This window comes from Trichomycterus rosablanca, chromosome 7 (assembly GCF_030014385.1).
Source record: "Trichomycterus rosablanca isolate fTriRos1 chromosome 7, fTriRos1.hap1, whole genome shotgun sequence".
Taxonomy (NCBI): Eukaryota; Metazoa; Chordata; class Actinopteri; order Siluriformes; family Trichomycteridae; genus Trichomycterus; species Trichomycterus rosablanca.
The window spans coordinates 26,512,044-26,518,168 of NC_085994.1; the positions used below are offsets into that span (position 1 = coordinate 26,512,044).

General features: G+C 33.3%; 1 long non-coding RNA gene across 2 annotated transcripts; it reads left to right on the forward strand.

The window, feature by feature from the left end:
* The first annotated feature begins 3,033 nt into the window (after window positions 1-3,033).
* Window positions 3,034-5,280, forward strand: LOC134317828 (uncharacterized). Of its 2 annotated transcripts, XR_010013281.1 has the most exons (5): window positions 3,035-3,328; window positions 3,928-3,994; window positions 4,181-4,226; window positions 4,494-4,609; window positions 4,970-5,280. It is a non-coding gene; the product is annotated as an uncharacterized LOC134317828 (long non-coding RNA). The 2 variants fall into 2 exon arrangements; XR_010013280.1 differs by having other exon boundaries at window positions 3,034-3,328; window positions 3,928-4,226.
* The last annotated feature ends 845 nt before the right edge of the window (window positions 5,281-6,125 follow it).

Below are 6,125 nucleotides of genomic sequence, written 5' to 3' on the forward strand. Positions count from 1 at the left end.
ACAGTAGAGGATTGTTTCGGTGATACCTGCTAAATTCATTTCCAGCGTTACAAAAACTAAATCAAGTGAATAATGTTCAGTATTGGAGTGTATTAATGTGTGCATACAAAGAACGTCGTTGATAATGACACCTGCACTTGCATTTTAAAAGTTAATGCTCAAACAAGAGTTAAAATCACACGAAGACAAGTGGCTGTGAACATTTGTATTACGTCCTTCAGACTGACATTCCAAAATGCATTTCCAGCGCCAGAGAAGCTCGTTTAAGTGAATACAGTCATGTTGTGGACTATTTTATGTTCTTATACATCTTTTTTTCTTTCTTGATAAGAATACTTCCAAATGAATTTCTAGCGCCACAGAAGCTCAGTTAAGTGAATAAAGCCATGTTGTGGACTGTTGCAGTGTTTTCATTACTATCCATTAATCCTTTGATAATGATATTGCCAAATGCAGATTAAGCGCAACAGAATCTCAGACAAGTGTTTAAAGATTCAGGAGTTTAAAGTGGTTTTGTACAGTTTTATACAGTTTTATTAGTTTGTACAGATTGACACTGCCAAATGAATTTTAAGTGTCAGATAAGCTCCAAACAAGCCTTAAAGTGTCAGAGAAGTTTAAACAAGAACAGCAGCGTTTAAAATAATATTTATGGCTCAAAGAAGTATTAACTAAGTAGTAAATCTCAGTAGTGGACTTTTCCCATGTTTTCACCTTTGTTTTTCCAGCGCCACAGAAGCTCAATTAAGCAAATAAAGCCATTTTGTTGACTTTTTTAGCGTTGTCATGAATCTCCATTATTTTGTTCATAATGATATTGCCAAATGTCAGAGAAGCTCAGTTAAGCGAAAAAAGTCATGTTGTTGACTGTTTTAATGTTGTCATGAATCTCCATTATTTTGCAGTTGATCTCCATTACACTCTCTTTTACATTGTTGATAATGAAATTGCCCAATGCATTTTCTGCCTAAGAGAAGCGCAGACAAGCGTACAAAGAATAAAAGTGGAATGTTTTAGTGTTTTAGTTCATTTTTATTACTTCGTATAGATTGACATTGCCAAATGCACTTTAATTGTCAGAGAAGCTTAAACAAGCATTTAAAGCACAGCAGTGTTTAAAAGATTTTAAACTCTTTTATTTAGTTTAAAATGAAATTGGCAGACGATTTTAATGCTTTAGAGATGTTTTAACATTCAAAAAAAGCTCCGTAGTTGACATTGATATTCCCAAATGCGGTTTAAGCATCAGAGAGGCTTAAAGCACAGTAGACGATTGTTTCGGTGATACCTGCTAAATTAATTTCCAGCGTTACAAAAGCTAAATCAAGTGAAAAATGTTCAGTAGTGGAGTGTTTTAATGTGTACATACAAAGAACGTCGTTGATAATGACACCTGCACTTGCATTTTAAAAGTTAATGCTCAAACAAGAGTTAAAATCACACGAAGACAAGTGGCTGTGAACATTTGTATTACGTCCTTCAGACTGACATTCCAAAATGCATTTCCAGCGCCAGAGACGCTCGTTTAAGTGAATAGTCATGTTGTGGACTGTTTTATGTTTTTATACATCTCTATTTCTTTCTTGATAAGGATATTGCCAAATGAATTTCTAGCGCCACAGAAGCTCAGTTAAGTGAATAAAGCCATGTTGTGGACTGTTGCAGTGTTTTCATTACTATCCATTAATGCTTTGATAATGATATTGCCAAATGCAGATTCAGCGCAACAGAAGCTCAGACAAGTGTTTAAAGATTCAGGAGTTTAAAGGGGTTTGGTGGTTTTGTACAGTTTTATTAATTCGTATAGATTGACACTGCCAAATGAATTTTAAGTGTCAGAGAATGTCAAACAATCGTCAAATGCACAATAGAGGAATGTTTTGGTGTTTATGTACATTTGTATTACGTCTTTCAGATTGACATTATCAAATCACTTCCCAGTTCCAGAGAAACTCATTTGAGCGATTAAAGACCGTTTTAGTGTGTTCATTACACTCCATTACTTCCCAGATAGCATACGGATGTGGGCCACTTCTGGCAACGTTACGGCACTGCCGGCTCACTGCCGGCATCGGCAAACAGCATATGAGCCAAAAGTGGCCCACATATAGGAAATGCTTATATGACCCACATGTCCCAAAACACATCTGGCAAAGACATGGCACCACTGGCAAACTAAGTGAGCCAGTAACACTGGCTCTTATATTAAAAATTGTAATGTCCCACTTTCTAAAGCATTCAACAATGCATTAATTTTGCAAATAAATAAAACAAAAACGACAACATTTGCAAAATTAATGACAATTAATACTACTACCCAGGAAAAAATGTACTGTGAAGTTTTACAGTAAAACTGTTAAGTTTACAGTTGAACCATAATAGTTCACCGTTCTACTGTCACTTTTACAGTTTGACCATGAATACAACTGTGAACTCTCATGTTACCATGAAGTTCATGGTAACCTTTTCAGTGTTTAATAATATTGACTGTAAAGTGTACAGTTCAACTGTAAACATGATATTGTTGAATTGTGAAATTCAGTCAACTTACAGTTTAAAGTTCAACTAAGAATAGTTCATAGTCACCTCTTCTAATGTTTGATGTTTACAATAATTTACAGTTTAACTATGATCATAGGTAAATGACAAGATACAAATATCAAGACAATAATAATGTATATAATATTTATGTATTATTTAAAGGATATATGTGAATGAATGGAGTGTATGTGTGTGGGAGTAAGTTAATTACATGACATGAAAAACATGTCAAAAAGACATTATTTACATCTAAAAAAAACTAGATGATTAACAATATTCCAATAAAAAAAGAATACAGCACAGATTTACATATTTATAATATTACAAAAATACAAATAACCTCATGCAGACAGGACAAATATTACATTACATCAATATTACATCAGACAGATGACTTTATAACCTTTTATTATGCCTGTTCTGCACAAACCTCTCTTCTACAGACATGTCAGTCTGGGCATGCGCACATGCGCACTTGATTTGAGACCGTTATCTCAACCAAGCGTCTCGAGCTTCGCGTCAGGTGAACCGCGCGAAATACAAATTTAGTCTCAGATTTAGTGATTTAATTCTCACAAACGAGTCTGTTAAAGTATGCGCTGTGTGTTTACTTAAATATAAAGTTCCTGCTACATGTGTTATTGAGTCAGAGCTTATTAAAGAACACAAGAATCTGTCGACGGTAATCTCGTCAACGGCTAAACTGTTACCTGGAAAGTGAGAAATGGATAAAAAGACGTTGGTGAAGCGGCGTCCTGCTAACATGCTAAACTCCTGAAGTTCGATGGTAAGTCATAAACTTAAACAGTTTATAATAATAAACAATAATATCTTTATTGTGCCTGAAATGTTTTTAAAAATAAGTGGCCAAAGAAATAAGAAAGCCGAAAATAACACAGGTCTCAGGATTCTATGTCTTCAAATTAGTTACTTGGGACGTTAGCTAAACCATTAGCATTAACAGTCTGTTAGCTGACGTTAGTTGATTGTGCACTTTTTAAATGTTTAGTAATGTTTGCAGCGCGTTAAGACTGGTGCAATTAGTACTTAGTTTATAGTGTTGTTACAGTGCTGAACTGCACTATAATAAACCTATCAATTTGTATGATTTTAAGTGTACAGATAATATTACTAAGAAATGAACATAGACAAGTTTGTAAATGCTTTTAATACTTCCTACGAGACAATTCACCTTTTATGTCTTATTTATACACATATCTCTACATTAATTAAATGTGGACGTTAACCTGCAAGTTGCTCTTAAAATAGTAAGCCCACCAACAACCCAGGGAAAACCCTGCAGTTGTGCCACTGTGTTTAAGCTACTTTAGCATTCTGTTAACTACATATTTTAAATATGAAATTAAAACAGTATTTTTATTCCAGGAATGGCCACATGTCAAGGAGGGCGCTGAGGTTGAGAGAGTCTCAGTGTCCAACAGAGAAGACCTGGGTATTGTAGATAACAGTATCTGCCCACATTTACATCAGCACATAAGGATGGGTTTTCCATATTCTTGTTCATGATAGTAGCAACAAGTTTGATATTCAGTACATTGCTTTACAACCACATCCACAGAATGTTACTGTTTTTGTAGATAACTCAGATAACTACATATTCTAAATCATTCCATTCTAGGACTATGCTGTAAAAGAGAAAATTGCCTGGATCTGGGAAACTTAAAGTAAGTGCTAGTTGATTTTTAAAAAAATAGATTGTGTTTAAAATATATTTGTGTAAAAACATGTAAAACAACTCATTTATTTACAGTTTTGGTGCTGACAATGTCTTTTCATCTATCCATTCATCCACCTTTGTGCCCGCCTGCATATCTATATATGCTTAAAGCCCTGACTGTTTTCAACTTCTGTTGGGTGTGTTACTACGGGGTAAATGCTAAACTGTGTACTGATTGCATAGCTGCTGATTAATTGTTTGATTCTTTTTCTAGTAACTAGTGAATCAGATGGGCCATGCCGATCCATCTTAAGGTAGTCTGGGCTACTAAAATAATGAAATTAAAAAGAGAGAAGATCTGTCTGCGTCAGTGCTTTAGTGCAGATGAAGGTAAGTCATGTTTTTCAGCAATAAATATTTTTTGCACCATAAGAATTAATTGTAAGATCACAAAGTTCTTATATCTCGTTATATATTGAGTACTCAAACAACAGATTATATTGAAAAAATGAAATACACAGTACTTTGTCTGTCACTTTAACTTCTGCTTAAGATCAATCAATCTTTTGAACATGTATAAACATATGTCTGCATTTATATATTGATACGCTCACCAAGTATATGCCTTATGATACATCAGATGTAAGACATTGCTGATCAAATATTTTAGGGCCCCTGTAGCTTAGAGGTGATGGTGGCAAATGTTTGATTATTTATTTTATTTCTTTATTTATTTTTGCATTTTTAAAGGTGGCCGAACAGATTTTCCCCATGAAGGAGGTCCAGAAAGTGTACTTCACCAGCAAATTCAACAATGTGGACAAGCTAGGAAAACAAGAGGTGTCACAATTCACGCCCCCACACACACTCAAAGACACAGGACACATCCAAGCACCCAATACTGCCATAATTAAATGCATAGTGAATGATTATGAATTAGATTTTTCATTATGTATGTATAGAGTTTATATATAGATTTATACCACAATACATTATTCAGTTATATAATTGTATATATTACTATATAATAAAAATATATTATTGTATAATTACCATCGTAAAATAAATTAAGTGTAATATAATTATTTTTATTATATAACAAATACAATCTATTACTATTATTTTCTATATTACTATTGTTATATTACATTTAACATTACAATATAGAATGCCAAGTTGGTAAATGTGTTATCAGTTTACCATTTAGAAGGAATCCTTACCAGTTGTTTTTGTGCCTGTGTTTGAAATTATACCGTTGCTGAATAAATGGAGTTGTGAGATCTATACATTGTATTGTATAGTATAATGTCAAAGTACAGTAATTACAAAGTAAACTGAAGTTCAGAGTAAAATTGTTTACCAAGTTTACAGTGGAACTGTTAAACTTCACAGTAAAATAATCAATCAGGTTTATAGTTTTACTATGAAATTGTTATAGTAGAACTGTGAAATAATTCATGGTCAAACTGAAAGTTCGTAGTGGAATTGTCAACTAGATTACTATGAAATTTCACAGTAGAACCATGAAGGGCCAAATTACCATCAATTTATAGTAGAACTGTAAAATAATTCAGTTTTACTATGAACTTTTTTCACTCTGAATGACTGCTTACATCTTAACGCCTTAATTATGCATTACATTGTGCATCTCAACCATTTAATTATGCAGGAAATTTTATTGTGCATGCTTTGTGTTCATGCACTGAGACCCTTGCATTTCATTCATGTTTATTTGTGCAAAGTTTCATTTTATATGGATGTTTAATATTGAAATTATTAGAATAAAGTGAGACATTTGTATTGTATTGTTATATTGATGGAAAACATGATTAAGTAATGATTATTAAATCACAGGGTGTGATGATTAATGGGATTGGGAGAGGGGCATCAGTAAAATTTGGATCTG